The sequence below is a fragment of the Rana temporaria genome, chromosome 4, assembly GCF_905171775.1.
Source record: "Rana temporaria chromosome 4, aRanTem1.1, whole genome shotgun sequence".
Taxonomy (NCBI): Eukaryota; Metazoa; Chordata; class Amphibia; order Anura; family Ranidae; genus Rana; species Rana temporaria.
The window spans coordinates 211461913-211479813 of record NC_053492.1 but is presented as its reverse complement, the minus strand read 5'-3'; the positions used below and the strand labels follow the sequence as shown (position 1 = coordinate 211479813).

The window sequence follows — 17901 nt, the reverse complement described above, 5'->3', positions numbered from 1 at the left end:
GTGTTCCACGGCTTTCAAATTTGCCGCGAACACCCCAAAATGTTTGCTATTCGGCGAATAGGCGAACACCCGATGTTTGAGTTGAACTTATGTTTGACTTGAACATCGGGCTCATCCCTAATGGGGATTCATCGAACATCTGTGCATCCCTGTGTGGGTAAACATGGCCCTCCATGGGAGTACACTTTAGTTTGCCACATGTGAACGATGCTTTAGTGGCAATTTAGCAGGGTTTTTTATGTTGTGTTATGTACACTATTAATGATTTTAGTGTATTTTTTGCAAAAATATTGATTTGATAAACATTTGCGCAAATATTGTGCTGTTTAAAAATTAGTAGCACCATCTTTTTTTTTTTTACTTCCACTTTGAATGAATTCCCTGCTGCCATCTTTCCACCTAGAAAGATGAACAAGCCATCAAATGGTGGCAGCACCTACATAGAGCAACACTGCCAACAGGAGTCCTAATGAGACAAGAACCCGAAAATTCATCATTGTGGAAGGTGAGTTTGGACACTTTCGAGCACATTTCTCCCTTTGAATCCTGCAGAAATGATCCCTGAAAGTATAGTATAGCATCTTCTTTTTATTCTACTGGCCAATGTGGCCATGTTCTTTTTTAGAAAATATATGGTTTTGGGGGTCTTTTACAAATTCTGAAAGCTGAAAAATTAAAACCTCCAGATTTTTAGAGAAATGTTGGGGTATGTTTGACTTCACCTTTTTTCAAAAAGGCGCAATGTAACTTTTTTTTTTGTTATTTATTAACTCCATACAGGTTAAGATTTTATATTTAGTAGGGATTTAGCAGGAATTTTGTAAAAAAAAAAAACTGGAGCACCTTCTTTTATTCTAGAGGTCATATGCTTTCAGAAAATATATGGTTTTGGGAGTCTTTCACAAATTCTGAAAGTTGTAAGGGAAAAAATAAAAACTTCAGATTGTTAGAGAAATTTGGATATTTCATATTTTTGCGTACGTTCGATTTTCACAATTTTTCAAAAAGGCGCAATGTAAAAATGTAAAAAAATGTGTTATTTATTACCACCAAACAGGTTAAGTTTTTATATTTAGTAGGGTTTTAGCAGGAATTTTGTAAAATTAGCTGTGTTTTTATCTGATAATAATGGTTTTATTGTATTTTTTTGCAAATATATTGGTCTAATAAACATTTGCCCAATGACCGCCGGGTCTAAAAAATAAGTAGCACCTTCTTTTTATTTTAGAGGTCATACTCTTTCAGAAAATATATAGTTTTGGGGCTCTTTCACAAATTCTGAAAGCTGTAAGGGAAACATTAAACCATTCAGATTGTTAGAGAAATTTGTATATTTAAATTTTTGTGTAAGGAAAAATTGCAAAAATTGCAAAAATGGTCTGTCCATCTGAGGGTAAAAATGGAGCACAAGGCCTGGTAGTGAAAGGGTTAAACCCGTGCAAAGTTGTGCACCAGATTATGAAATCAAACTGTAAAAAGTGTCAAATAGGATTCTGAATACTTTAAAGTAACAGATTTGTTTTAATGAGAGATTTTTTATGAGAATTACTCATATTAATTATGATCTGAGTCTGCATTTTTTTCCCAAGGCATTGATTTGGGAATTGAGTACACTAAAATGCTACACCTAACTAACAGCAAACACTCCTACCTATGTTCAGTTATCTCAGTATAATGTAATAATAAACTACCTAGTTATACTGCTGTTCCCCTCTTTTATACTACTTTTCTTGTCCTGGGCTGACAATGGGGATCAGCTTTCATTGAAATTACTTATCCCCTTTCATTGTCAGCGCCAGGAATCTGCAATTAAATTTATGCAATTATAGTTAAGTAAGAATCTCTACCTGCAGCATTCTATTGCACATGTGTTTATTTTGGGTTGAAATCTGAAATCTGAAATCTGAAATCTGACAATGCTAAGCCATGTCCTCTTTTTTTAATCATTCATCAGAGAGATATCTATACAAAGCATCAAGACACATGTAGCGGAAGATTTATTAGAACTGGTGCAGCTGTGCACAGCAGCCAACAGCTTTTAATTTCAGCTTGTTCAATTAGGCTTCGACAATAAAATCTGGAAGCCGATTTCCATGCATAGCTGCAACAGATTTTGCACTCTCCAGTTTTATTTATTCGCCCCCATCGTTCACTGTCAGGTGACTACAGAAAAATGAATATGAAATAAGATATTGTAAAGGCAATATTTATAAGTCACACATACTGTACGTACATTAACCTCCTTCCCATTTCCACTACGTCAGTGGTTTTCAACCCTGTCCTAAATTACCCCCAACAGGCCATGTTTGCAGATTTTCCATGATCTTGCAAAGGTGCTTTAAAGCAGAATCAATGACTTGGTATTTTGGGCAGCTATTTTATCTATGAGAAATTCCCAAAATATGGCCTGTTGAGGGTACTTGAGGACAAGGTTGAGAACCACTGTACTATGTGACTTGTACATTAACCACTTTATCTCCTCCCCCCTCTTTCTATGATCGGTATGCACTGTATCTTGTGCATCATTACAAAGCTCCATATTTTAACTCCATTGTTGAAAACAAATAAGAACACCTTGGGGTGTCTCCAAAAATGGTAATTTCAGGGGGTTTGGACGAGAAACGATACTCACAATTGTTTTTTACTTTGTATAGTAAAAAGTAAAAAAAAAAAACAGTGGTTATTACATACCACCAAAATAAAGCCCTTTCTCAAAAAAAGATATAATGCTAATTTGGGTACAGCATTGCATGATGAAGTAACTGTCAAACGTATCACAGCACTGGAAGCTAAAAATGGACCTGTTGATGAAAAGGTATTGTAGGCTGGTACTCAAATTGCAACTCAAGCCAAAATGTATTATTTTAGTTTTGGAAAAATGTGTGAATATTTGTGTTTGTGTGTGTGTGTGTTTTTGTCATCAGCTTCTGAGGGCTTCATGAGCGGTGCAGGAGATCTCCTACCAAAATACAAAGCTGCTCCTGTTCCCTGATTACACCGTGGAAACTCAGAAGCAACAGAGATTGTTTTATGCGGTCAAGGCGGCCAAGAGGGAGAAGGGGATTAGATATAGAATTATTTTCCCGGTGAAACTGAGAGTGGTCGACGGTGAGATAGTTTGGTTCTTTACCAATCCCAGGGATGCTACCTCGTGGTTGGAGTTTCTGCCCTCCCTGAAATGAATAGGTCCTGCTTCTTACATAACAGTTTGCCAGCGGCTCCTATCCACTTCTTGTGTTTCGATCTGGGGGACAGAGGCTGTGTTATATACCTACTCTGCGTTCCATGTTGGCCCTCTGGAGGGTGGGTGCTGCCCCTCAAAGTATGGTGGACCCTGAGGACCTAGATCCTACATGCATATTCGCTACATGGGCTCTGGGCTCATTGCCTCTTTGGATGCCGAAAAGGCATTTGACTTAGTTGAGTGGGGCTTCCTTTGGGATTTACTGGGCAGATATGGTTTTGTTCCTCAATTCCTGTGCTGGCTGCAATTACTTTATCAAAGCCCCTCGGCTTGTATACGGACTAATGGTAGGGTCTACAAGTTTTCCGCTGCAGCGTGGCACGCACCTGGGGTGCCCCCTCTCTCCCACCCTTTTTGCCCTGGTGCTGGAGCCTCTGGCCATCTTACTTAGGGTGTCCCAGCAGGTGGAGGTGCTGCGGATCAGCCCCTTGGAGTAGAAGGTGTCGTTGTATTTGCATGATGCGGACTCCTCCTTGTGGGCCACCCTGGTGATCTTCAATGAGTTTGGTCGCTTCTCGGGTGTTCGAATTAATTGGACAAAATCTGTACTTTTTCCCTTAAACCCCTTGTCACAAGCTACTGAGGCTGCTATCCAGTTGCGGTGGGTCCATAGTTATAAATATCTGGACATCCAAATAAGTTGTGACCCCACTGATTTCTATGAACTTAACCTGCATCCCGTGCTACTACAGCTGACAGCTAGGTGTGCCTCCTGGGGGACTCTGCCACTGAATCTGTTGGGGCACAATAATCTTCTAAAAATGGTGTTTCTCCCAAAGTTCAATTACTAATTTAGAATCTCCCTAGTATGGATTCCGAGAGCATTTTTTAAAGACCTGGAAAGTTGCATTGGAGCCTTTATTTGGGGGGTTCCACTCCTCGCTTGGCAAGATTCATTCTGTGTCTTCCTGTGAGGTGGGGGGATTGGCATTACCCAATTTCCAGGTATACCACGGCCATACTACTTTCGGTCAGCTGGTGGTTTGTTCGCTCTAGAGCCAACGCAGCTGTGTGCCTTGTGGCGGCCATATTGGGCTCCCTCAGTGACCTGGGGAATTTAGTATATAGGGGTCGTGGGGCCTACGCTGATCTTCCGCAGCTGACGAGGATGACTCTTAGAGTGTGGGTGGTTGTTAGGAAGAGATTTCACAGACAGAACACTTGGTCGCCCTTTCAACCATTATGGGTTAACCCTAATCTCCCACACTTCCATACTATTCTGGACCCACAGGTCTGGGCGAAATATGGGGTTAAGTCCCTTCGGGATATTATGCTGGCAGGGACAATATTGACATATAAGGACCTCTCAACCAAATTTAATTTGTTTAGATGGATGTATTTCTGTTATTACCAACTGCATCATGCAACTAGAGCCCAGTTTCCGGAGCCTATTGCCATGTCCATGGACCCCATAGAGGAGCTTTTAGCTCAGGAATCACTGTCCAAGCCTCTCTTCCCTCTACTTGTCGCTGCTCAGCTTGGATTCCCCCAGGTTGGAGAGGCTCTGGGAAGCATGGAAAACTGATATCCCCACATTGGAGAGGGAGGATTGGAATGATTGCTTTGAGGATAGTTCGGGGCTGGTTATCTCCTCCAGGGATAAATTGATACAAACAAAGTTTCTAAATAGAGTGTACTACACACCACAGCGACTGCACAGGTTGTATCCCCAGAGGGATTCCCTATTTAACAGGTGTCAACTGGACACTGGGACGTATTACCATATGTTCTAAAGTAGCACAATTCTGGGCAGCGGTATTTTTGAAGCCATTAATGAGCACCTCGGGCTGTCTCTGGTTCAGTCTCCAGAGCTAGCTCTATTTGGAATACAGGAAGATGACCAGAGACCCAGATACACCAGACTCCTGATTTCTTACCTGCTTTATTATGCTAAGAAAACTATTCTGCTTAAATGCAACTCTGTATCTCCCCCAACGGTGACTCTTTGGGAAAATACCATTAATAGTGCATTACCACTGTAGAAAATGACTTATTTGAACAGGAAATGTCCCAAAAAGTTTGGTATTTGGTTACCTTGGACGGCATGAGTGCCTTGAGTGACACAATATAATGTCATGAGCGCCCCCCCCCTAGTTTAAAAATATGTCACATTAAAACAACTAGTTGCAAAATCCTTTACCATATTTTTATCAGAAAATATAAACATTTGATACAGATGGTCTGTAGTTCTTTAACATTTCTTGATAAACTTTATCAGGAAGATGTACTACTTAATAAAAATCTGTTGTGCAAACAAAAAACATCAAATTAAGTGTGTGATTTGACAAACTTTACAAGTAATTTATTTTCTAAAGGGTTGACACTGCATTTACTTGTTGCACCCACTCAGGGGATCCTATGAGTCACTGCCAACTGCAAACTTTATCATGTTGCACATTTTCCTGATGAAACGCATCTGGAAACATGAAGAACTACAGACCGTCTGTATCGGATGTTTAGATTTGTTATATAAACAATAACTTTATATGAATGGTTATATTTTCTTAGCAAACGTTTTTATAACCTATTATTTTAATAGATATTTTTGCATGGACCACCGCTGCGTTTACCTACAGTGATATGTTTTATCTATGCAATATGTTTTGAATAAAGTGTTTTTTATTTAATCCCTGATTTTATCTATGGCACCCTAAAATGCCCATCTTGGTATGTAAATTGTTTTCTATTTTTATTTTTTTAGCTGAAATTATTTTGCAAGCACACATTTTAAATAATTTTTGCAATATTTACCTTATTAATATTTCTGTGAGTTTCGTATTGTTGCAAAACTGTTTTTTCATATTTTGTTATTGTGGGTCTGGCATTAGAAGTTGTTCCAGTCAATTGTTCTCTACCCTAACAAATGTTATCATAACACATTAGCTACACAATTGTGCTGAGTTATGGGAGCTGATGCACTAAAGAAGTAGGGAGGTATGCTCACTTCAATCACCTAACTACGTGAAAACATTTTTGAAATTTTTCAATAAAACATGATTGCTGATGACATCTTAATATATATACATACAAGTTCATCTAAAATCCTTGAAACCACTGTATGTACATTTCCTTTAAGCCCAAGTAAGCAAGTAGGAATAATACAAACTATTGCAAAACTGTGATTGATGTAGTAAGTTTCTACCTTTCAATAAAATAATGCTCTGATTTAGTAAATATACATGTTCTTATATATTTTAGATTAAATATATGTTTACATGTCTGCAAAACATTTTTTACCTTTCCTTTGTTGAACTGGGAGGTTAATATGTGAAATTTAAAAACATTGCTAAAACATCTTTTTACTGCTACCTCTACTTTTTAGCAGAGTGCTTTAAAGGGGTTGTAAAGACAAAAATATTTTCCTCTTAAATTAAAGTCTGATAATATCTGATAAAGTAAAAAGTAATGTTTTGCATTATAACTAGTTTAATACCTGAAATCGAGCTGTTTTATTCATCTCCGCCACTCCTTAATCGTTATTCTGACTGACTTCCTGGTTTACGGTGCGCATTCATTCTTGCTACATCACGGCCTAATGGGAACTACAGATCCCATTAGGCTTAGCCTCCATGCCTGTGAGGGATAAGAGAGCATCTTCACGCAGGGCTGTAGTCATAGGGAGGGGGTGAGCACATTCTGCCATCCACCATGCAAAACGTCTCAGATGCTGGTGGAAAGCAAAAAGAGGAGACAGGAAATGGCATTTTCAAACCTGGATTACTGTATTTTGGAGGTCAAAAGGAAAAACGAGGTAAGTGATATTTAAATGCTCTAGCTTACAGCAATCAATTGATCTAATAAAAAACGAGCCTTTAGTGTTCCTTTAAGGATGTATAAAAACTTCACTTACTCGAAATGTACGCTATACCAGTAAACTTGTGTAAAGGCATTGCTGCATAGTTCTTTAACTATTTAAATAATCCTTAATGCAGAAGTAGCATGCATGGTCTTCCAAAATGTTTAGTTATTTTGAACTTCAGGAACAGCAAGAAAAAGGAACACAAAGCTACATTCACATTTGTCCTAATAGCCTTCCATCTGAAACTTTCTCTTACTTGGACAGAATACTGAGACTTTGAGGCTACAGTGAGTTGGATTTTTATTGATTTTAATGGTTCAAGATGAGTTAGAGGATGCTGACAACTTTAATTTGATTCTCAACCATCACAGTCAGGAGAGACATATTTGGTTGTAACTACTCTGTTTGCTATTGATAACCTAAAATCTGTGCAGGTCACAAGCACTCTTCTCCTGAAGCTCAGTATTTATGAACAATATCCTGTATCTATTGTTTTCTTTTTTTTATTTGAATCACTGTAGACTGTATTTAAACATCTAAACCTTAAAGTGGTTGTAAAGTCAGAAGATTTTTTTTTATCTTAATGTATCTTATGCATTAAGATAAAAAGCATTCTGTGTGCAGCAGCCCCCCTCCGCCCCCCTAATACTTACCTGAGCCCAATCTCTGTTCAGTGAAGTCCAGGAGTGTCTCGGCTGTCCAAGACTCTCCCTCCTGATTTTCTTACACTGCTGTCAATCAAAGTCAGTCAGCCAATCAGGAGATAGGGGGGGAGGGGCTAGGCCTCAGATCTATGTCTGAATGGACACAGGGATCTGTGACTCAGTTTGGGTGTCCTCAGAGCAAGCTGCTTGTTGTGGGGGCACTCAGTAGGAGGGAGGAGCCAGGAGCACAGAAGAGGAACCCAAGAAGAGGAGGATCCAGGCTGCTCTGTGCAAAACCATTGCACAAAGCAGGTAAGTATACAATGTTTTTTGTTTTTATAGAAAAAAAACAAGATTTTACAATCACTTTAAGCTCCTTGAGAGTGTCACTGATGTGAGAGTCCCATCCTACTATAAGTGTTTTAAGATTAGAGATATTTGATATGTACATTAAAGAATGCATAGTCTAGGCCCTTTGATCCTTGGAGGTCTAGACTTAAAGCAGTAATGTTATCTGCTTTTATTTTGACTTGTCTGATTACTACTTCTGACTCTGTAAAACAGTTCCCAGGTTGTGGTCGTAAGGCACACCTGTGCAGATGGAACATGACCAGGAAAAGAACCAACCAGAGTGCAATACGAAATAGTAAAGATTTCACACTGATGGTCACGTCAGTCAACAAGGAAGCTAAGTCAGACACAAAGCCAAGGTCAATAACTAGAGAAACAAAAACTCTGAAGCCTCGTACACCCAACCGATTTCCTCTGCAAAATCCATTGAGAAAAATGCTGGCAAATCCATTGAGAAAACTGTCGTGGATCTCGACGAGAAAAAAAGAGAACATGCTCTCTTTTTTCTCGTCGGGAGTCTTAATTTCCTCGTCGTGTTTCTCGTCGGGCTGGTTTACGACGAGAAACACGTTTGTGTGTTTGCTTAGAAACTTGCGCATGCTCAGAATAAAGTATGAGACAGGAGCGCACCTTCGGTAAAAGTAGCGTTCGTAATGGAGATAGCACATTCGTCACGCTGTGACAGACTGAAAAGCGCAAATCGTCTCTCACCAAACTTTTACTTAACACGCAGTAACATGAGATTAGCAAAAGCAGCCCCAAGGGTTGCGCCAGTGGAATCAAACTTCCCCTTTTTAGTGCCGTCGTACGTGTTGTACGTCACCGCGTTTCAGAACGACAAGATTTTGTCTTGACAGTGTGTATGCAAGGAAAGCTTGACAAGATTCTCGCCAAGCCTGACAAGAACCTCGTCAAGGAAAACGACGTTTCATTTACAACGAGATTCTCGGTCGTGTGTATGAGGCCTGAAACACTGGAATGCAGGAGCTTGTGGACACTTGAGCTCAGGAACACTGGGTGACTCAGGCTTCGCCAGAGATGGGTCACTGCATTGATCACTAGAGAGAGTGGGTGCACAAGGTGACAAAATCTTAAGATGCACAGGAAAGCAGGGGATGCAGGTTTAACTGTTATCTCTTAGAATCCTTAGGCCATACTAATATATTTAAATTGTCATCCTAGATTAAAAAAGGATCACAATGTAGGAAATTATTTGATGGCTAACACTAGTTTTTTTCAAAATTGATATACCATATTTTATAAAAAGATTTACATGGCATTTAATTATTTTCTGCAGCCATTAATGTTTTTTTTTTTAGTTACCAATGTAAAATTCAACCCTCTGTTACTTGTAAATATAAACAACAGTCTATATTTAAGTTTTCCCTGAATCCACATTCTTTTCTTCTGATGGCACAGAATTAATCTGATTATTATTATTATTATAATTTTCATTATCATTTCATTACCTTCAGTACAGTACAATTGATTCACTGGTGACAATGAATTCCTTATAAAAATAAAAGCTTTACTTCATGCACTTGTACTTTACTCTAAATGATAAGTGTCTGGACTAATGTTCCACAATATGTAAAGTGTACAGAGTCCACCAGGTAGCGTCATACTCCATTAGCACATGAGTTCAGCTGTACAGCCTGCAGCTGTTGGAACACTTGCCAGAAAGTTTCTCTCCTTAACTTTAAATGTTTTTCTCAAAGCAGCCTTAACAAGAGAGAACACTTTTAATAATTTATCCATAATGTCTTAAAAGAAATGTATTGTATAGCCTATTTGTATAAGGCATGTACATGAGAGCTACTATTTTGAAGAACTTGTGTGTGTGTGTGTGTGTATATATATATATATATATATATATATATATATATATATATATATATATATATATAGTGTGTATATGCAATATATGCCAGTGTTAGGTGCTCATTATATTTCCAGGCCCTTCTTCTTGTTTTGCAGGGCTACATAGTTATGGTGTTCCTTCTCACAATGTAAAGCTGACCATACATGGATCAAAATTGAGCCAGTTGAGAAGGAACCATACACATTTCAACAGTATGGCCCTTACTGTTCAGGAGTAGATCTATAGATTGACTTCTCATGAAAGTTTGTACTTGAAAATTTCCATTCGATCAGCACATGCACATGCAGCCAATAGACTTCAGCACTGTTCACTGTATTCTGATGTCAGGGAAGTACCCCTGTCAGAATACAGTGACACAGTGGGGAGATTACCTGCTTGCAGATCAAATGTATGGTCGGGGAAATCAGTAGGTATTTTATTTCTATATTTAAGCAAAAAAAAAAAAAAAACGGAACCATGTATGCCCAGCTTTAGTCCAAAGTTGTCCAAACGTGGATTGAAATTTGGCTGGTGCAGCAGGGACAGGCTGATTCTACCCGAGTTGACCCATTGATCAATTTAGGTACAGGCACCCTGTTGGACTTTTTACATGTGCTATAGCCACCATAAGTAATCATCGTTCTGCTGGCTGTGAGGGCTCCCTGCCCCCCCCCCTTGCTGGCAGAACACAATAGAACTGCAGGAGACATTCTCCCATTAACACGGACTGCGTTGATGGGGGAACTGAGCAGTTTTCTTTCCTTCCACCCATAGTGGAAGGAAATACAATTGAATCCTCTATGGGCTGCCCATGAGTTAGAGGTCCTATTGTGTTTCTTGTGTGAAAACATTTTGAATAAATCATTTAACCACATGTATTTACTATCAGATTGAAATATGAGGTACACAGCTTTTGACCATCCCTTTTTCAACTCCCATTGTAGAAAAAGTCCAGAAGTAGAAATATAGACCTTTCATGTCTTGACTAAATAGTTACATTGCTTAATTTCAGTCTTGAGTTTGATTAGCTCAAAGATAAATCTCTTCATGGAGTTTATACTGTATATAGTGTGTGTGTGTGTGTGTAGATTTGGTCAAAATATTCCCATCGCACAAAAATAGGTGCTGTCAATCCATAACCAATATTTAAAAAACATGTTTTGAATGATCACATCACAAATAATGCCAGTGTAATGTTTTAATGCCACACTTCACCAGGCATGTGATAGGTGGAAAGGGCAATAAGAAAATATTTAATGAAGGCAATCAGAGAACAGCATAAACCTGCCAAATGATGTTAACATAATTGCATAATTCAATAATTGAAGAGAACCAAATGAGCCCTTAAAACATATAAAAACAATAATGCCATTAATTTTAATGTGTACCTGCCTCCCAACCTAACCACTCATACTTACATGATATATCTTACTTCATACTAACACAAGAGCAGTGCAATTTCTCCAGGGTGCCATGGAGGCCAGTTGGGGAAAGACTATACAGGAGAGTAGTGGTTGGTGGGACCAAAGCCAAGTTGATATCTTGTGGTGAAAAATGTATAAACAATAGCCAGTGCTTTATGGAAAAAAAATGCTGCTAGCACTAAAGGTAAAATGCCCAAACCTTAGTAAACAATAAAGAAAAAGGGTGCAGTGCTTAGATAATTAGATCTGAGCAACATATAGACATAGAAAATAAGCACTAAAACACAGCCATCCACACTGAAAGGACAATTCCCTATTAAGGAAATATTCAGTAAAAAAAAAATAACACCTGGTGTGTCCCACCACCAATATAATGTGCTCACCATATAAATTGGCTGCACAAAAATGTGAACAGCAAATAGGCACCAGTGATCCACACTTTTTAGGTATGGTCCCCTTTAAGAGGAGAATTCTCACACAGTGACACCGATCAGGTATGTGATATACGGCAGCTTCAATGGATAATGGAACTTTATGGGAAAAATGCTTGCCAAAGGCAGAGCCAAAATTAAGGTATATAGTGTAGTAATTAATTGTAATGTGGATAAAAACAGGTAAAAATATCAGTATCCAAAACTTACAGCTAAGGCCACCTAAAACAACATCATGTGGTGGCAATGATGTCAGCACTCTTTCTCCACTCGACTAGTTTTGCACCCTAGCACATCCTTAGGGGTCAAAGCCTTTGAGTCTGTCCCAAGAGTTGCATTGTTGAATCTTGATAATACTTTTAAGACAAGTTTCCTGCCTATGATTTGTGCAGCAACACTTTGTAATGAGTGCATTGAATTAGTGGTGGGACACATTGAAACACTCTGTTGGAGTGGTCTAAAGAGACTTATAAATCATTAAGGACTATCATTAGTCAAGAGTGACACTTATAGATTAACTTTTGTTGTTATTTATTTAGTGTGTTCAGCAGCCCCCCCAGCCCCCCTAATACTTACCTGAGCTCCATCTCTGTCCAGCGATGTCCATGAGTGTCTCTGCCGTCCAAGACTCTCCCTCCTGTTTGGCTGAGACACAGCAGTGGAGCCATTGGCTCCCACTGCTGTCAATCAAAGTCATTCAGCCAATCACGAGAGAGAGGGAGCGGTGAAGACCCCGGAGAGCAGGAGAAGACCCCCAGAAATCGGAAGAAGAAGCTCCCCCTGGTAAAAGAGCTAAAGAAGACAGGGGGAGCCTCCGGAGCAGACTAATAAAATATTTTAATACCCTGTGTTTTTTATTTGTGTTTTTACCACTTTTCCTCCAGGTGAATGGGTAGGGGTACGATGTACCCCATATCCATTCACTTAGGGTGGGGGGCCGGTATCTGGGGGCCCCCTTATTAAAGGGTGCTCCCAGATTCCGATAAGCCTCCCGCCCGCATACCCCGACAACCAACGGCCAGGGTTGTCGGGAAGGGGCCCTGTCCTCATCAACATGGGGACAGGGTGCTCTGGGGTGGGGGGGCCCCCTGCCCCAGAGCACCCAACCCCCCCATGTTGAGGGCATGCAGCCTGGTACGGCTCAGGAGGGGGGGCCGCTCGCTCGTCCCCACTCCTTTCCTGACCGGCCGGGTAGCGTGCTTTGGTTACGGGTCTGGTATGGATTGTAGGGGCACCCCCTACGCCATTTTTTCGGCATAGGGGGGCTCTCCTTACAACCCATAACAGACCTAAGGGCCCGGTATGCTCCTGAGGGGGGAACCCATGCCAAATTTTTATTTAAAATTCCAGGGGACTTCCCCCTCAGGATTCATAACAAACGGCGCACACGTGTAGAATTGGCGGGAATCCAAGTCGGATCTCCCGTCGCTTCTATGACGCGCACGTTGGAATGTGCTGTCACTATTCCAGTGAGTGCGAGATGTCGGCGAGATCTCGGCACCATGTCGCCGAGAATCAGCGCGATGCTGTCGTGCTAAAAACACAATATCACAAACACCTACTGTAAGGAGCACAGCCAAATGGTATGCCCCGTACACACGATCGGAATTTTAAAATGGCCTAAAATACGATGGAATTTTTTGGCGGAATTCCGTTGACGCTGTCTTGCATACACACTGTCAGACCAAATTCCGACCGTCCAAAACGCGGTGACGTAAAACACTACGACAAGCCGAGAAAAATGAAGTCCAATGCTTCCAAGCATGATCAACTTGATTCTGAGCATGCGTGGGTTTTTTCTCTGTTCGAGTTGCACACAGAAGATAGGAATTTCCTATAGTTTTTTTTTTCATCGGAAAAAAATAAAACATGTTCTATTTCTAAACACCGACAGAAAAAAGTGGGGCCCACACACGATCGGAATTTCCGATGAACATCAGACTTTTTTCATCAGAAATTCCGATCGTGTGTACGCGGCATAAGTTTCTTCCTCTGTGCTTTGTATGTGAACATGGCAGTGTCAGTTCTCCTGATCTCCTTCCTGTGTGACCGGCTTCATTCATCCCCTGCCTTCCCACAGGAAATATGCACAGCTGCTCTCAGTCTCAGCAGAGATGAAGGAGCTGTCCTCAAGTGTAAGCACAGAGCTCTGTGCATGTTCAGACTGGGGATAAAGGCTGGGAGTTTTTAGAAACTGTAGAATCAGCAAGCTGCAATTGCCAATTGCTCCCTGTGTCCTCATTCTCTTCCCCATGTTGACTTAAAAAAAGAAGAGCAGAAAGTAAAGGAGTCCAGTGTGCTGAAGTTTGGAATGGTGGATACCATTTTCCAGAGGCTAGTGATGTATGTTCTGAATTGACCTAGAAACTACTAGGAATGTAGTAACAGTTCAAACTGTTAGGAATACTTAACTTCTAGTGAATCAAACTCAAAGTGCATTTTGTCACAATGATGATCCTGTTGTTGGTGTCATCTAGCCAGTAACAGGAGAGGACAAGAAAACCACTTACCTGCTTCAACAGCATCAATCCCTCACCAGCCAGACTGTCAAAGGTTTTTCCGCAGTTTCTGTTGGAAAGGTGCAATGTCAGGTGATGACATTCTCTGCTCTCACTAGTGAACCTATCACCAGCAGCAGTCTCACAAGTGGAAAATAGACATTAAAGGCTAAGTTCACTTTTTTTTTTCTTCTAAATTCCAGCCCTATGTACCAAAATAGCATTAATGTACTTATTTTGCAAAAATAAAACAGCTTCCCATTTATTCTACCACAGTTAATCTCACTTTCTTGATGGGTGTTTACAAACCCTGTTCCACTACTTCTGCCTTACTTCCTGAACATACAGGAAGGAGTGGGGTAAGCGGGTGTAGAATAAATGAAAAGATGTTTTATTTTTGCAAAAAAAGTACATTAATGCTATATTGGTACATAGGGGAGCTGGAATTTGGAAGAAAAAAAAGCCTTTAAAGCTGAGTGTCACCAAAAATAATAACTATATCCAATCACATTCCTGACCCTACCAACGTGTTCATTTTTTTCCCAGTTGTATTTACCATAGTACAGTTGTCTGCAGTGCGACTTCTGGGTTTTCACTCCCATGGGAGTAGGCTTTTCTACTCTTTTCCCCGGCACCGCAATGTAATCTCGGAGTTCTCCGCAATGTCTCCTGCACAGTGTCATGCTTCCCAAGAGACATTGCTCTACGCCGTCCAGCGAAATACCATCACAACAGGGTGTGAACTTTCAATGATGTCGCCCGTTGTGATGGCAACCAGTAAGTTTACAGCTCTACTCGCCATAAACACTGCGCAGGCGCAAGATACAACAGTGAATGCTGGGAGATGAGCATTCACCGCTTCCAGGAAATGATTGCTTGTGGGCTTCACAGTGCCCACAAGCAAAATGGAAACTGTCAGAAACGAATAATAAAAGTTCTACTTTGCCACGGAAAAGGACATGGGATATATGCAGACACAAAACAAGTGAATATAAGTTTGTCTTGTAAAACCCCATCGAATGCACAAAAAAAAAAAAAAAAAAAGATTGGCCGCAGAACCTCCGTTTTTAAAGCAGCATTAAACCCACAAGCAAACATTTATTATATTGCAGGTTACCAATTCTTAGATGGCTGCATTAGTTTTATTTTTTAGGCTTTCTTTTGTTTTTATCTGGCGATCCAGTCAGTAAGTCTGTTGTTTTTGAAAAGAACAAGCTCTCTTGCAGTTAGAGATGAAACAAACCATTTACCACTGGCAGGGCTGCTTACAATGATCAGCATGTATTTATGTACAACCTTTACACCAAAAGGTAAAAGAAAAAATGTTTGCTCAAACTTATTATAAAGTGTGAGCTAGACTTTGGCTTCAATGTGTTAGTGTATTTAAATCTGCTAGTTCATCTAACACCCCCTCCCTCCAGACTGACAATGCTGTTGTCTGCTGTGCCCCCTGTGCTCCTTCATCCATAGTGGGGTGCTCTAATACAGGATGGGGGTTATTTACTAAAGGCAAATCCACGTTGCACTACAAGTACACTGAAAGTTCACTTAGAAGTGCTGTCACTGGAGATCTAAAGGGGCATGCAAGGAAAATAAAAAATTGCATTTTAGCTTGCACATGATTGGATGGTAAAATCAGCAGAACTTCCTCTTATTTCAGAGCTTCCCCTCAGATCTACAGCGACTGCACTTCCAAGTGCACTTTCAGTGCACTTGTAGTGCAAAGTGGATTTGCCTTTCGTAAATAACCCCCGTTGTGTGTTACTTGCCAGAGCTCCCAGGTGGAAATGGCAGGAAAAAAAAACACAAAAAAAAGAACGCTAATGCAGCCATACATATTTAGTTTCCAGGTTAATATTTCTTTAAGTGAACCACTCCCCGGTTCATGCACACTAAAGTATTGTAGATATCCTGAACAAACAGTAAACACGTTTTAAAGTGGACACTCCCTACTCTAAAAATCTTTGGATCTACTGAATGCCCCCCTTCCCCCACTTTCACAATCATGAGTCTGAACTCTGTGTCACAACTGGCCCCTGACCCCTGCATCACTTGCTACTGATCCCTTTAATTCACACCTACAGTAATAGTCAGCACAGTGAAAGCCAGACCCAATTTGTGCCTTACACTGCGCTTTTTCCTTCAGAAGCAGGGACCATTTACTTTTTTATTTTAAAAAAAATTCTGTTCCTGATTCCTGCACTCTCTAAAAATTTTTTCACTCCTGACCTATGCATTTTGTAATTTATTCAATCCTGAGTTCTGAACTCTATATGTGTAGGTATAATGATCGGGTGTGGATATCAGGTGTAGGTAAGATGATTGGTCATGTGTGAATGGAGGAGTTTGAAATATTCGCCCTGGGTGCTGGATGACCTTGTACCGGCACTGCCTGTGCCCAATATAGTATGGTATAATCAAATGTTTTACTATAGTTATTTGTTGTAAATTATGCATATGAAAATCATTTAAGTTCTATGTAAGAAGCCATTTATTTATGCCGGCTACCTCAAGTATATTAGATGGGCACAATAATAGTGAAAGGTTTATATGGAGGAATTTGTTTAAAAATGGTCAGAATCATAAGGATCATAAGGATCTGAAGCATGGCTTCTAACTTCCTTTAATAGTGCTACCTTACCTCTTAAAGGTAGGTGTGTGTTGTTATTAAAGCGGAGTTCCACCCAAAAACTGAACTTCCGCTTTAGGTGCTGGTGACCCCCTGACATGCCAAATTTGGCATGTAATTTTTTTTGGGGGGGAAGCTCCCACTTCCTCCCCTGGCAGAAGATTGCCCAGCTATTCACAGCGTGCAGCTGGCCCACAGTTAGAATGCCGGTTCCCACGGAGAGGAGGGAGAGAGGACCGAGGCTTCCTGCACCCCCATCGCTGGACAGTGGGACAGGTGAGTGATTATTAAAAGTCAGCAGCTACACCTTTTGTAGCTGCTGACTTTTAAATGGGTGGAACTCCGCTTTAAACTGTATTCTCTCCCTGTCAGAGAAGAAAAGTTGTCTCAGTGTCAAACGTTAAGGTTCCAATGGAGGCAGAAGTATCTCCTGCCTAGACTCTGGACTGTTTCTGTCCAGGCTTCTAGAGAGAGGTACATTTTTGGTCAACACAGGCTTTATTTTCTTTTATATAACACTGACAAACAACATTGCTATTTTTGTGTTTTTTGTGAACTAAGGCAAGAGACAGGGTAAACTTACAATTTTTTATTTTTTTTTGCTTTGTAAGGATAAACATACAAAGCTTAACAGTAATATTCCCACATACTGTATAGAAAATACAAGTTTATAAAAATGTAAATTATCTCATAGAGATAAGTTAATACTATTAACTACTAAAAATTCAAGAGCAGAGATGAAAATTATTACATACAGTAAGTCCATTACTGTATTTATTATTATTTCATTATTATTTCTCTTTCTCCATTAAAGGGTATGTGAAGTGAAATATAAGAGGGTCATGCACATTTACCTTCTTACTAGCTGGGGTTAGCAATACTTTATACTTTCACAGAAAATCACAATAATTGATGAGTGTCCTTTGTTACTGATGTGCCATTCTGTGTAGAAGCAAACACAGATTCCCAGGAATGTATTAAAAATGAGTACAAGTTTTAGGTCCCATTGCAAATAGATAC

At 40.1% G+C, this 17901-nt stretch overlaps 1 non-coding gene across 1 annotated transcript; it reads right to left on the bottom strand.

The window, feature by feature from the left end:
• Positions 1-362: 362 nt before the first annotated feature.
• On the bottom strand, positions 363-577 carry LOC120938756. Its single transcript, XR_005749205.1, has one exon. It is a non-coding gene; the product is annotated as a small nucleolar RNA U3 (small nucleolar RNA).
• Between the last annotated feature and the right edge of the window lie 17324 nt (positions 578-17901).